The 15,703-nt window shown below is 41.4% G+C and overlaps 1 long non-coding RNA gene across 1 annotated transcript; it reads right to left on the reverse strand.

Moving 5' to 3' along the window:
- Nucleotides 1-706: 706 nt before the first annotated feature.
- Nucleotides 707-15,670, reverse strand: LOC103222316 (uncharacterized). The gene is made up of 2 exons (XR_012092225.1): nucleotides 14,392-15,670; nucleotides 707-7,544 (listed from the first exon to the last, which is right to left on the reverse strand). It is a non-coding gene; the product is annotated as an uncharacterized lncRNA (long non-coding RNA).
- Between the last annotated feature and the right edge of the window lie 33 nt (nucleotides 15,671-15,703).

Raw genomic sequence — 15,703 nt, forward strand, 5'->3', positions numbered from 1 at the left:
TGTGGCAAACAGCCAAGTTCTGAACGCAAAGGAAAAGTTCTTGATCAAAATTAAAAATGCTACTCCAGTGAACATTTAAATGATAACAAAGCAAGAGAACCCTATTGCTGATATGGAGAAAGTGTGAGTAGTCTAGGTGGACCAGACCACAATAAACCAGCTACGACATTCTCTTAGGCCAAAGCCTAATCCAGAACAAAACTTAAACTCTCTTCAATCTTTTGAAGACTGAGAGGAGCTGCAGAAAAAAAGGTTGAAGCTAGCAGAGGTTGGTTCATGAGGTTTATGGAAAGAAGTTGTTTCTAGAACGTACAATTACAAATGAAGCAGCAAGCGCTTACGCAGAAGCTGCAGCAAGTTATGCAGAAGATCTAGCTAAGATCACTGATGAATGTGGCTATGTGAAACAACACATTTTCAGTGCAGATGAACCAGGCTTCTTTTGGAAGAAGATGTCATCCAGGACTTTCACAGTTAGAGAGAAGTCAACATCTGCTTCAAAGCTTCAAACCACAGGCTGACTCTCCCGTTAGGGGCCAATGTATCCAGTGACTTTCAGTTGAAGCCAGTGATTAGTTACTGTTCTGAGAATCCTAGAATGCTTGAGAATTATATTAAAACTACTCTGCCTGTGCTTTGGAAAAACAAAGCCAGGTGACAGCATATCTGTTTACAGCATGGTTTACAGAATATTTTAATCCCACTCTTGAGAGTGACTGCTCAGAAAAAAAAAATATTTCTTTCAAAATATTACCACTCATTAATAAGGCACCTAATCACCCAAGAGTTCTGATGGAGATATACAGGAATATGAATGTTGTTTCTACACCTGCTAACACAACATCCATTCTGCAGTCCATGTATCAAGTAGTAATCTCAACTTTCAAGTCCTACAATCTCAGAAACACATTTTATAAAGGCTATTGCTGCCACAGATAGTAATTCTTCTAATGGATTCGGTCAAAGTGATTGAAATCCTGGAAAGAATTCACTGTTCTGAACGCCATTAAAAACACTGTGATGCATGGGAGGAGGGTCAGAATATCAACATTAACAGGAATTTGGAAGAAGCTGATTCCAGCCACTATGGATGACTTTGAAGGGTTCAAGACTTCAGTAGAAAAGGGAACTGCAGATGCGATGGAAATAGCAAGATAACTAGAATTAGAAGTGGAGCCTGAAAACATGACTGAATTGCTGCAATCTCGTGATCAAACTTGAATGGATGAATAGATGCTTCTTATGGAGGAACAAAGAACATGGTTCCTTGAGGTGAAATCTACTTCTGGAGAAGATGATCTGAACATTGTTGAAAAGACAACAAAGGATTTAGAATATTAAGTCAACTTAGTTGATAAAGCAACAGCAGGGTTTGTGAGGATTGACTCCAATTTTGAAAGTTCTACTGTGGCAAAAGTGCTGTCAAACAGCATCACAAGCTACAGAGAAATCTTTTATCAAAGTACGAGTTGGCCCGGTGTGGTGGCTCATGCCTCCCAGCACTGTGGGAGGCCGAGGTAAATGGATCATCTGAGGTCAGGAGTTCGAGACTAGCTTGGCCAACATGGTGAAACCCCATCTCTACTAAAATAAAAAACTACAAAAAATTAGCTGGGGTGGTGGTGGGTGCCTGTAATCCCAACTCCTCGGGAGGCTGAGGCAGGAGAATTGCTTGGACCCGGGAGGCGGGGAGGTTGCAGTGCGCCGAGACTGTACCACTGCACTCTTGCCTAGAGGACAGAGTGAGACTCCGTCTCAGATAGATAGATAAATAAATAAATAAAGGAAGAGTCAATTGATACAGCAAACTTTATTGCTGTCTTATTTTTAGAAATTACCACCGGCCAAGCCTTCAGCAACCACCACCCTGACTGGTCAGCAGCCGTGGACGTTGAGGTGAAACCCTCCGCCAGCAGAAAAATTATGATTTGCTGAAGGCGCAAATGATTGTTAGCGTTTTTGGCAATAATTACAGTATGTGGGTGTATATATATAAAATACATATTTATGTATAAATATATAATCTTTAAGTGTACAACATATATTTTATATATATACACATTTTTATATATACAGCATTTAAACATATGCTACTTCACACCTAATAGACTATAGTATAAGGTAAACATAACATTTCTATGCACTGAAAAACCCCAAAATTCTCGGTTGTATTGTGAGATTCGCTTTATTGTGGGTTCTGGAACCAAACCTGCAATATCAAGGTATGCTGGTAACACTGACGAATGGCTCATATCTAGAACACATGCAGAAATTCTAAAACTCTAGATGAGGACAAATGACCCACTAGAATGACGAGTAAAAGATTAAAACAGGTGCTCCACAGAGGAGGAAATACACATGGCCGTGTCCTCAGCCTCAGCAATCGTGGGAGTGTAAACTAGGACCACGGTAAGAGGCAAAACCTGGCAAGAGTTAAGAAATCTGGGCTGGGCGAGGTGGCTCATGCCTGTAATCTCAGCACTGTGGGAGGCCGAGGTGGGTGGATCACCTGAGGTTAGGAGTTTGAGACCAGTCTGGCCACCATGGTGAAACCCCATCTCTACTAAAAATACAAAAATTAGCTGGGTGTGGTGGCAGCGCCTGTAATCTCAGCTACTTGGAAGTCCAAGGCAGGAGAATCATTTGAACCCAAGAGGCGGAGGTTGCAGTGAGCATAGATTACGCCATTGCACTCCAGCCTGGGTGACAAGACCGAAACTCTGTCGAAAGAAGAGAGAGAGAGAGAGAGAGAGAGAGAGAGAGAGAGAGAGGAAGGGAGGAAGGGAGGAAGAGAGAGAGAGAGAGAGAAAGAGAGAGAGAGAGAGAGAGAGAGAGAGAGAAAGAAAGAAAGAAAGAAAGAAAGAAAGAAAGAAAGAAAGAGAGAAGGAGAGAAGGAGAGAAGGAGAGAAAGAGAGAAAGAGAGAAAGAGAGAAAGAGAGAAATCTGACAATACCAAATGTTGCAGATAAGGGGAGCAATGAGAATTCTTACAGACTACCAATGGAAGTGAAAGTCACTTTGGAAACCAATTTGGCATCATTTATAATATGTAACATTTACCCAGTGACTACCTATATACCATAGACAAAGCCTCACACATGTACACCATGAGGCACGTAGAAGAATGTTTACAGCAATACTGTTCATAAGAGCAAAAAACTAAAAACAGCCCAAATATCCAGTGGAAGGAAAATTGGTTCATTGATTTTCTTTCTGTTTAGACAATGGACTATTGTACAACAGTTTAAAATAATTAATTCTACATGACATGGACAACTCAGAAATATAACACGGAGTGTAAAAAGAAAGTCTCAGACCACTTAAAATTACAATTATCAAGCCCCAAAAAGCTGAACAATTGTTTAGAAATACAGACAAACAAGATTATATTTTTTAAGGTAAGAAGATGATAAAAATTTAAAAATTGAGATAGCATTCACTTCTAGCACCTAAGAGGCACGTGTGGGAAAATGCCAGTTAGTGGAAACACCACTGGTTTCTGTGTGGGTTTATATTCTACCATTATACTTCAGTTTCCATATGTGTTACATATATTCTTTAATATCAAATATTATATAAAATTATAATTTTAAAAATTAAAGAATGAATGAACCAATCTCATTGGTGGGATGCCAGGCAAGATACTATTATTTGTATCAAACAGAGTTTAATCTCCTGCTCAGGTTTGGGAGGGAAAAGCAGCACATCCACCAGTGTAACGAGGAATAGATGTGACTCTCTCTGCGAATGTCTTGGAGTGACCAGATTTTCCCCAGCGAAAACCAAGCTTCATTTCAGGTACAGAAGTAGGAAAAATGGTTTTGAAAAATATTCAGAATATAGAGGAGTTCACTCAAAGTTAAACAAGAAATTCACAACCGTGGTCAAACTTCTCTTTAGATAAGGAATTATACACACATGCAAAGGCCCAAATTATAGATGCTGAAGAAACCATGCATTTCCCCTGATTCCGTACAGTTGTGATAATGTGCTCTTCTCTTTAACCTGGTCTCCACTTGCTGATAAGGAGGTAAATACTTTATTAGATCATTTCTTTGCTAATTACAATTTTAAATCATTACAAACTTTAGTTGACAGTCCTACAGCTTATCAAATGCACTGTAATCAAATGCAGTAATTAATATACTTCTGCCAGAACTTCAAACCCAGTGAAAGAATTGTGTGAATCAACTCACTTTTCTAGGCTTAAGTGTAAAAAGATTGTTCCCTACCAGCTAAGTTTCACAAGCTGGAGATACATTTTAAAAGTACCCAGGTACTAAAGTTTTAATATGAGGTGAAAATTGATATAGAATTTTTTCCCACTAGAAACTTCCTAGACTCTTTCTAATATATCAGGAAGAACAAATAATTGTCTTGCTTTGATGCTGTCATGAAATTGGCACTAGAAAGAAACATGTGACTTTTAAAGCGATCTGGTCTCAACAGCACCTAAATTCTTGCTCTCATTCCCCTTGCCACATTGTAGCATCTTTAAAAGATCTCTTGTTTTTCCCTGTTACAGAACAAGAACATTCCTCTGATGCTGATGCCCTGAAGCTCATTTTTTCCCTCATCATGAATTACTGAAGTCATGTGGCCTAAAAACGTGCACACTGGGTAAGAAGAGGCCAAAGCTATGACAAGGTTTTCTTTTCAGAACTGGTTATTATTCTTAAAGCATGTGATTTGAAAATCTAAGATAAGATAGCGTAAACTGAATGTTCACAGAAACCACTCCTGGTACAACACAATTAAAAGAGAAGACGTAGGAAGTTCTAGTACAACGTGTGACTGAGCTGGCAGAAGGGAAGGGAGCTCCGAACAGAAAGTCCTTATCCCAGGAAGTGAGCAGGTGGTCACCAGAGCCGGGCTGTGCCTTGGCATCTATGCCCAATGCTGGTGGCCGAGCTCCTGGATCGTAAGGGACCACGCACCAGAAGAGAGGAGGCAAAGCTGGGACCTGGACAGGCTAGAAGATTCGATCAGAGCATAGACAGATACACTGGGGAGCAGCGGCTCCTTCCAGTGAGGCGGAAACACGGTGGTGGAGGAACAAACTGGAGCCCCCATGCTACCCGTGCCGTTTCACTGCTCAGTTGTGTGGTGGGTACCTGGCGCATATTCTTTCCATGATATTTTTTTTGTAATATGAAATAACTTTGCAGACATCAAACCTATGTCAAAATATCAAGGGCAATTTCAGTTCAGAAAGCAATCTTTGTTGCCCATAAAAAGCACAGCTGGGCCGGGCGCGGTGGCTCACGCCTGTAATCCCAGCACTTCGGGAGGCCGAGGCGGGCGGATCACGAGGTCAGGAGATCGAGACCATCCTGGCTAACACGGTGAAACCCCGTCTCTACTAAAAAATACAAAAAATTAGCTGGGCGAGGTGGCGGGCGCCTGTAGTCGCAGCTACTCGGGAGGCTGAGGCAGGAGAATGGCGTGAGCCCAGGAGGCAGAGGTTGCAGTGAGCTGGGATCACACCATTGCACTCCAGCCTGGGCGACAAGAGTCAAACTCCGAAAAAAAAAAAAAAAAAACCAGAAAAACAAAAAAAGAAATCCAAAGTAGGAAATGCAAAAATATTTTTAGCAATACCCTGTTACCAGAATATGTGTTCAGTTTCCCAAAGGACAACTCCAAAAAGGCCAATATTCACTAGAACATCAGAAACCTTGTGGTATGTTTCTAAAGAATTGGTTTCAAGTTGTTACACCCAAACGATGTTTTATTAATGAAAAATTGTCTCTGGCAATCCACAAACTAGTTAGAGAAAATGCCAGCTATTACAATATTGAAGTTAATTCTTTTTACGAGTATTTGAAGAAATTTTAAAAAACTTGCCATTTGCAATTTTAATTAGATTATTTTAAAATACAAGCTGTAGTCTTGAGACCTAGCATCCCAGGGTATAACCTAAACTCAGACTCGACCCCACTCCCCACCGGCTGTAATCCTAAAGGAAGACCTCCAATCCAATTTCACTGGCCTCTTGGCTCTTCCCAAACAACATCAGGCATATTCCACCTCAGGATGTTTGTACCTCCTGTTCCTTTTGCCTGAATCACCCTTCAGCCTGGTACCCACAGAGCTCAACGGCTCATCCACTTGGCTGTTTAGCTCTTTTGCAAACTGTCTTCTTTTTTTCTGTGAACCATCCCTACTATGCTGTTCACCACTGAACCCCTTCCTCCAGGATTCTCAATACCCCAGTCTTTCTTTATTTCTCCCTACTATGGTCACGTCGATATACTGTGCTTTTGTGTATGTTTTTATTTTCTGTCTCTCTCTCACTGGAAGGTAAGCCGTGTGGGTGCAGGGATTTTGTGATTTTGGTCACACTGTGTGTTCATGTCCGGCCGCTAGGAAGTGCACCTGGCGTGTGTCAATCTGCACTAAATGGACTTGAATGAATGAGTGAAAGGAGGCTGCCTGTGCCCACCTATGTCAAACAATTCTAACGGGGAAGCTTACAGGTAAGGATCTTTGAAAGTGAGCCCAGCCTTCCAGTCACCTTGGCTATGAGGGTCCAGCAGCACGGCGACGGCAGTATTCCCAGGCACCGCCTGGCTTCCCAGCTGTGCTGCCCAATCCGAATCAGTGAGCAGGGCACATTCGCGCAGAGCTTCTCCCTTTGTCCACTCTGAATCAAACAGGCATTATAGAAACGTCCCTTATTCCTCTCGATCTTGCCAAAACCACCCAAAGGATGTTTCAACACCAACCCTCCGAAGACGGCTTCTTCACACAGCTGTCTTTCTCAGGTTGCTTTCCATGTCTGTTCTTCTCTCCCCATGTAAAATGCTTAAGCCTTCAAGTCCTGTGCATTTCTTCTGATGAGAGATTTAATTACTGGTATTTTAAGTGGTGCATGTTCACTACAGGAACGATGAAAGGCGCCTGGAACCCTTCCTGAGAGCTGTGAGCAGGCAGTGGTGATGGTGGAAACGCGTGGGGCTGGGGGCTGCGTGCAGCAGCACCCATCACCCAGGCAGGAGACCCCCAGCCCACACCGTCATCCATCAGCTCAGAATCCCCCAAAGTATCAGACGATTTCATTTTCAGCACGATCCTCTCTTAAAATGCTCAATGATAAAATCTTAGTGCAAACATGCAGCGTTGAAAAGCCAATTGCTGTTAACTGTGTTTTTCCTCCTCTGTGTGCTACTTCTGAAGAAATAAAGTGGAATTGTTCAAACTGAAAATTAGTTCCTTGTACTCTGACATCCATCCATAACTCAGTTTCATTGGCTGGCTCAACGGTAAAATGAATATAAATAGAATAACCAACATTTTCTCCTTTAACACACTGGTTTCTTGGCCGTGTTCCATCCAGCTATTAATCCAATACAATTTACCGAATTTATGGAAGCTGAGAGTACACAGGTATTGGATGACAATCATACACAGTGGAATAGAAACAAAATGATATTACTAACCAGCCACTGCTTGGTTTCCAAATCAGACAGAAATGGTGAAAAAAAAAAAATAGCTTCCCTCTTTATCTGCAGATCAGTGTGTGATGGTTACTGTCATTTGTGCTGGGGAATTCAAAAGAAAATATAACATTTTTTCAGTTTATTCAATAGTGCTAATTACTCAAACTCTAGATGCAAAACTAATCACCTACAGAAATCTCCTAAATCTACACAGACACGTCCATATCCCTGACGGATGGGACTTATTTTACATATGAATCTTGCTCATGACTTAGAGTGCACAGAAAGTGCTGTAGCCTCACTTTTAACTAATTGCATGTAGAAGGGAACACGCTGTACAACATGCTGCCCACATTGAGGTCTTCTCATTCCCCTCCCGGGGTTCTCGTCATCTACATCACATCATCAGTACTTTCATTGTTTAACAGTTCCCTTCACATTCCCTCAATAATTGTCTTTACAAACCTACTTTTGTCTTCATTCCAAGTAATAAAAACCATCAGTTTTAGTCATTGGTTCATTTCGCAAGTATTTATCTGAGCATCTACTTTGTGAGGCACATTCTGGGGAGCTGGAAATAGAGCCGTGAACAGGCCAGACGAAGGCCCCGCCTCACAGAGGCTACATTTTAATGGAGAGGAGAGTCAAAAAACAAATAAATACATGACATTCCCGCACACGTGAAGTCCTCCACATTCTATCTGTAAGGATCGCACACAGTGTTCAGGGACCCCGCGTGTGTGAGACGTTAGTTCAGTGCTTTGAACCCAGGCTCTGGAACCAGATGCTTGGGTGTGACTCCCAGTTACCCAGCTTGTTACCTGACAGAGCTTTTGCAAATCACTTCACCTTTCAAAGTTTCGATTTCTTTGTCTAGATAAGCAGGATGCTGATAGTTCACTCATGGGGGCTATTGTATTTAGTGGGACAATGTATATATATGTAGTACTTAGCAGAGTACCTCATAAATCACAACTAGTAACCCCTGAATAACTGTAAGCAATATAACTAATGGTGACACCCAGTTCTTCTCACAATAACACAAACAGCACTACGTTAATCTTGTAAATATAGGTGTTAATTTTTAGTTACTGCTGTTGTTAGCCCTAAGAAGAACCAATGTTTTTCTTTTTTATGCTGGGCATTTAATAAACGGAATTCATATATTGAAATACTAACTGTTTTCGCATCTCAGTTGGTGGTGGTATTGGTTTCCAAATAATTTTAGTGCTTCAGGTTGAAAGTTCCAGGACGGCTTTTTTTTTTCGTTTTTTTTTTTTTCTCTCTCTCTCTCTCTCTCTCTCGCAGGTGAAATAACAGCTGGAACTTACCAGAATTCTCCTCCTCAAAGAGTCTGCATGCAGTGGCATAAAACTAACACAGGTGCCCCAGCATGCTGACAAAGAATAAATAGAAGCACATGTTCTGAAAGGTCCATAATACTTTGCTTCTCAGAATACTACTTATAAAACGTGGCCAGCTTTGTTCTGCAAATTGGCTGACACCTAACGTAGAGGCACCGCTGCTGGTGTCCGCATGACCATGCCACCTGGATTCCCTTATCTCGTTTATTATTATTAACCGTTTCAAAAACGCTTTGGAGATTTAAAGAAAGGGATAGATTGTGATCTCTGCTCAGAGTGTGGTCCTGCCAGGAGGCCAAACGACTTGTTAAAGGTTCCTTTAGTGACATGGTAGGTCTTAACTGATATTTTCCTTTTAAAAACAACTGTCCTTTTGGGGGGTGCCCAGAGAGGATATGAGGGATTACATTTGAATAGAAACTTTGGAACTTGCTTTCCTGTGCCCCCTTTTATTTTCAGGGAAGAAATCCCCTTGGAATGTGGAAAAGAAATGAGTTTCAGCATACTAAATCCAAGTAACACAATGCTGATCTCTCTCAGCCACAAGTCAATACAACAGCAAAAGCCCCAATAATGTCAGACTCGCCGTCAGGAGACGGGCACAGTGACACGCTGTGCCTGCGTGAGATGGATGGGTGGTCTGGAGGATGTGGTCCTGTAAAAACCAGGGCATGTACACACACAGCTTATACAATCTTCTCAGAGGAGGCCTTCCAAGGAATCTCTGCACCGCCACCTCCAATCCCTCCAACTACAATGGAAGAGCTACGTTTCCAGACTTTCACGAAGAAATAGCAAGTATTGGGCTTCCTGTGCTTTCCTGACTTGAGACTCACTTGACCAACCAATTGACCACCATGGGAGGGCCGCCTCCCCGGGCCGAATGCTGCACTTCTTCTAGTCATTGACACGCGGATGGCCCCACTTCATTGATTCTCCAACAGGAAATTCCATCAATTGAAATTCCGTCAAAAGACAGACTTTCAGAGTCAAGCTGAGCCCAGAGAGTGGGTTACCAAGGTCACTGATAAAATCGTTCACTGCAGCCCAAATTTACCTGAGAGTTCTTGCAAAGTTCTCACTTAGGTTGACCATGTGTAGATCTGCAGTTAAGCCAAAGTTAACCTAGGCTTGTGGTAGTAAAAAATACTAGAGAAAGTCCAAGGACGCAGTCTTTCCAACCTGGTCTCCTGAGTCTAAATGACACGCTGGTGTCAGAAATGCTTTGGGGAATTGGTGAAAGGCTAGATTTCTCTACCTAGACTCTTTCTTCCTCTCAACTCTTATACTAAGTGAATCAACCCACATATTAAAAATGTAATAAGTTACGGATATTTATGGATAATTTTACAGCTAAAATGTAGAAATAGCATGGTCAGACTATTTTATGAAAGAGCCGAAACACATAGTAAATTAAGATTGATTTGCATGAAATGTTGCAGACATCCAGATGATATTAAAAAAAGGAAACCAACTTTGTTTGAACTCTGTAGCTGTTAGATTAGATTATCCCCCTTTGTCTGTACTCTACTCCTGTTCCCAATTTAACACCTGTAAATTGGCATGGAAATTGTATATAAAATGCACATTTCATATTGCAAATGTAGGAAGTTCAAATTGTGTGAGAGTCACAATTTTATTAGAAATTCTTCAGCTCTTGCCTTTCCCCAGCCTTGAAAATATGGGCAATCCATTTTCTACTATATCGTTTCTTTTTTGTGCCTCATAGTGTTTGGCAATAGTCAACAAAGGTGGTCAGGAGAGCCCGGGGCATTGGTAGGACCATAAGCCATGGTGAAGAGATGGAACAGATTGAGTTTGGACTTAATAGTCTTCTAATTCACTATTTAAAATTAAGTTCTTGCCCTGAGGAATTCTCCACGTTTCTGTTGAACAAATAGACAAACTGAGGGAGCCCCCTGGTAGCTCCGGTGATTCTAGACTCTTGAGATAAATGGTCGGCCAGGTCAGGGAAGGTGGGGCTGGCTTCTCTAACGTAAGTAGGTGGACTCTCACGGGCTGTGGTTTAATGTCTCGTTATATTAGCTTTCTTCTTTCCACAAATTGACTTGCTGATTCACTGCTAAAAGAATCGAAAAGCTAAGGTGCCAATCAGAGAAATTATTTCCCAGGGGCACTTATGTACAGATTCTTCCAAAATGTTTCAGGAACTGGGGTTTTCCAGCAGGAGTGGTGAGACTTTGAAATCATTCTTGCCAATGTGCCTTTGCTCTTTTCTACTTTCTTGCCTGCTCTCTCTCTCTCTCTCTCTCTCTCTCATTTGCTGAGGTGCAGGAGTACGGAATCAGATTCCCACAAAATGCAGGGACACGTCTTTGAGTGTTACAGGGAGCTGGCCAGGCAGAGCTGCAGCGTGGGAGCCCTGCCTCGGAACGGGGCACTCCACCATCAATCAGGAGAGTGGCTTCTGCTCTTTAATCCTGTATCTCAGACGGTGTGACATAGGGATCACCCTGAGAGAAAGTTGTCACTGCCAGATTCCGGGATCCACTGCTCTCATTTTTATAAATCCATGCAATTAGCTATGACTTTAAATTGGTACCATGGTGAACGAGCATGTCTTAAGCATACATGCCAAGTATTACAAGCCATTTTTCAATAACTTCAGCTTCCTCAGTTCCAAAACCTTGGATCTCACTCCAACTCAGCATCCACTATTATGTTCTGTGTCTCCATTATATTAGATTCGCGGGAGGTTAATGAGAAGCACAGCATATAATTCACATGAATAGGCTTTGAAAGCTAAGTGTGATGAAAAGTATTATTATTACTATTTATTATGCAAAGTCCTTGCAGCAAAAATTACATTATCCTTTTTCCAAATATATCGTGAACCTATTGCTGAGCTGGAGTTCAGATCTAGGCTTTCTCGAAACTCCATCTGTGATGCTTGCTCTTACTTCATAAACTTCCCTGGGTATGAACACACTTAGGGTTTCTTTTCTCCCAAATGCCCCAGGCAGTTGACAGGTGGATAATGACATCAACAGGCAGGTGGCCATCAAAGACCCAGGATAGGTGTGTTTTTGTGAAACCCCAGATGGTTGATTTCTGTATGATACCTCTCCATAAATGTGAATTTCCCATTCTTTATTTCTTAATTTTAATAAATCACTATTTAAATAACAAAACTTAACATTCAATCATTATTTTAAAGATGACTTTGTAAAACAACTCAAACAGATGACGGCAAAACTTCCAACTAATTTGTATCTTTTCCCCACTTTTCTACCATATGATCAACTTCCAGTTCAAGGCTCATTTTTTCTCTGGCATTTGTCACATCTGTTGAGCTTCCCAAGAGCATCTCTCATGATCAGTTCATGGTCAAGGGCTAGTCATGGCTTCAGATATTCACCTGGAAGGTCTTTGGTGACCGAGTGTTGATTTACACCTCCACAGACGTGTGGTAGGAGAGAGGCAAGGAAGAAACTGACGGGGAATCCTGCTGGAGCAGTCCTCCACTGTGCAGTTAAGAAGTGGTCATTTCCACTCCGTTCTTACGAGTTCCCACCACCTCTTAGTTCCTTAATTTTGCTAGGTAGCCCTAGGGGGCAGCCAGATTTGTGTATTAAGCTCATTTTTTGTGTGTCTTTACTGTTGGCAACAACCTGAATCCAAAAACTACTTAACAAAGAAAAGTCTGGGCAAAATGTAGACAACTCTTACAACAGGCCTTTACTATCATTTGATCACACCATCCATCAACTGACGCTAATCTTCAACTGACAGTCACCTGGTCTTCCAGGGCAGGTTCCGGTAATGCAGTATAGCTTTAGCATAACTTCAGAACAAGAAATCCCAGTGGATCGTAGCTATCTACTTATAAATTATAATTTTCCCCTATGTAGAAGAAAATATTCAAGACCTATATAATTCACATACTTAGAAAAGAAAACAGCTTATTTTTTTCCCTCTCTCACGTTGCCTGGAGGTAAAAAAAAAAAAAAAAAAGCTAAACGGATAATATCTTTCAACACTGAATTGATTTCTCAGCTTAATTTAAGCAAAGAAATTATGTGCCAGATGGCATAATCAACATGTTCTGTTGAAAGATTGCAATTTTATTCTTATAAGAAAAAATAAGCGTTTCTCCACGTGGTCTACGCAGCAGGGAAGAAAGTTTATATATGCTGCCTCTAACAATGCCATCTTTGACGAGGGAAAAGACAATAGCTTTGAATGTATTCACTGATCTGTTTGGAAAGCAGAAATGGTGCTTTGTTTTATTCTGCCAAAAGTATTACATGAGACCTATGGTAAGTAACGGGAAAAAGAACTATTAAAATGAATAGTCATGAATATAGTAAAATTTATCTTTGCACAGTTGGGCATTTTAAAGATTTTCTGAAGTGCATTTTATTTCTAATCACGAAATAACTGTATTCATTCAATATCCTGAACCACGGTGCTATAAAATCTGAATATGCCCTTGGCTCCCCCCTCCCAGGGAGGTCATTAAAAGATTTGCCTATCTTGGGGGAGATGGGAACTGCCTGTTTTCACAACTCATTCCATTTTTATGTGACATTTCTATTCCCTACACTTCCATAAAGCACTTTGCTAAGAAACTCGGCCATGAGCTAAAGAGAAAAGCACGATGTTTATAAGAAGGAAGAGTCCGAACAGCTCACTGATACAAGCGTTTGAGCACTCAGAGTTGCAAGGAGAGACAAGGAAAGGGGAAGAGGGAAGGAGGAGGGTAGAAGAGAGGAGAGGGAGTCACCAGCTCATAGAGAAAGAAAAGCACAGGTAAAATAATCGTGACTTTGCTTCTGAAAAATGAGCCCAGGCATGGTGGCTCATGCCTATAATCCCAACACTTAGGGAGGCTGAAGCAGGAGGATTGCTTCAGCCCAGGAGTTTTGAGACCAGCCTGGGCAACATAATGAGACATCCTCTCTACAAAATATTTGTTTTTTTAGGTAGCCAGACACGGTGACACCACTGGTGGTCTCAGCTACTGGGAAGGCCGAAGTGGGAACGTTGCTTGAGCCCAGGAGGCTGAGGCTGCAGTGAGCCTAGATGGAACCACTGCACGCCAGCCTGAGCAACAGAGCAAGACCTTATCTCAAAACAAAAAAAGAAGAAGGTTGCCTTGCCTATGACAGGTAAATTATAGATAGAAAATATGGGGATCTCTCTGATTACTTTAGAACAATTTTTGTTTTTTAAAGACAAGGTTTTGCTCTCTCACCCAGGCTGGAGTGCAGTGGCATGATCACAGACCATGAGACTCATTGCAGTCTCAGCCTCCAGGTTTAACTGATCCCCCCACCTCAGCCTCACAAGTAGCTGGTATGTGCCACCATCCCTGGCTAATTTTCTTTTCTAACTTTTATTTTAGGTCCAGGAGTATATGTAGAGGTTTGTTACACAGGTAAACCTGTGGTACGAGGGTTTGTGGTACAGATTATTTCATCATGCCAGTATTAAGCCTAATACCCAACAGATATTTTTTTCTGCTTCTCTCACTCCTCTCACCCTCCACCCTCAAGTAGGCCCCAGGGTGTGCTCTTCTCCTCTTTGTTTCCATTGGTTCTTGTTATTCAGCTCTCACTTACCGGTGAGAACATGTAGCATTCGGTTTTCTGTTCCTGCATTAGTTTGTGAAGAATAATGACCTCCAACTCCATCCATGTTCCTGCAAAGCATATGATTTCATTCTTTTTAATGGCTGCATAGTATTCCATGGTGTATACCTACCACATTTTTTTAATCCAATCTGCCATTCATGGGCATTTAAGTTGACTTCATGTCTTTGCTATTGTGAATAGTGATGCAATGAACACACGTGTGCATGTCTTTATGACAGAATGATTTATAGTCCTTTGGGTATATACCCGGTAAAGAGATTGTTGGGTTAAATAGTTCCATTTTTAGCTCTTTCAAGAAGCCCCACACTGCTTTCCACAATGGGTGAACTAATTTACACTCCCACCAACAATGTATAAGCGTTTCCTTTTCTTTGCAACCTCACCAGCATCTGTTAGTTTTTTACTTTTTTGTAACAGCTATTCTGACTGGTATTTCATCATAGTTTTGATTTGCATTTCTCTAATGATTACTGATACTTAGATTTTTTTCATATGCTGGTTGGCCATATGTATGTCTTCTTTCAAAAAGTGTCTGTTGATGTCCTTTGCCCACTTTTTATTGGGGTTGTTTTTTTCTTGCAAATTTGTTTAAGTTCCTTATACATGCTAGATATCAGGCCTTTGTCAAATACATACTTTGCAAAAATTTTCTCCCATTCTTTAGGTTGTCTGTGTACTCCGTTGATGGTTTCTTTTGCTGTGCAGAAGCTCTTTAGTTTAATTATACCCCATTTATCAACTTTTGCTTTTGTTGTGACTGCTTTTGGCATCTTCATAATGAAATCTTCGCCAGTTCCTATGTCCTGAATGGTACTGCCTAGGTTGCCCTCAATATAATAAGAGCCATCTATGGCAAACCACAGCCAGTATCATACTGAATGGGCAAAAGCTGAAAGCATTCCCCTTGAAAACTGGCACTAGGCAAGGATGCCCTCTCTCACCACTCCTATTCACCATACTATTGAAAGTCCTGGCCAGGGCAATCAGACAAGAGAAAGAAATAAAGGGCATCCTAACAGGAGGAAAGGAAGTCAAATTATCTCTGTTTGCAGACAATATGATTCTATATCTAGAAAATCCCACTGTCTCAAACCAAGAGCTCCCTCAGCGGATAAACAACTTCAGCAAAGTTTCCGTATACAAAACCAGTGGACAAAAATCAGTAGCATTTCTGTACACCAACAACAGCCAAGCTCAGAGCCAAATCAGGAAGGCAATACCATTCACAACTGCCACAAAAAGAATAAAATACCTAAGAACACAGCCAACCAGGGAGGTG

Source organism: Chlorocebus sabaeus, unplaced genomic scaffold, assembly GCF_047675955.1.
Source record: "Chlorocebus sabaeus isolate Y175 unplaced genomic scaffold, mChlSab1.0.hap1 unalloc_scaffold_1515, whole genome shotgun sequence".
In the NCBI taxonomy this organism is placed as follows: domain Eukaryota; kingdom Metazoa; phylum Chordata; class Mammalia; order Primates; family Cercopithecidae; genus Chlorocebus; species Chlorocebus sabaeus.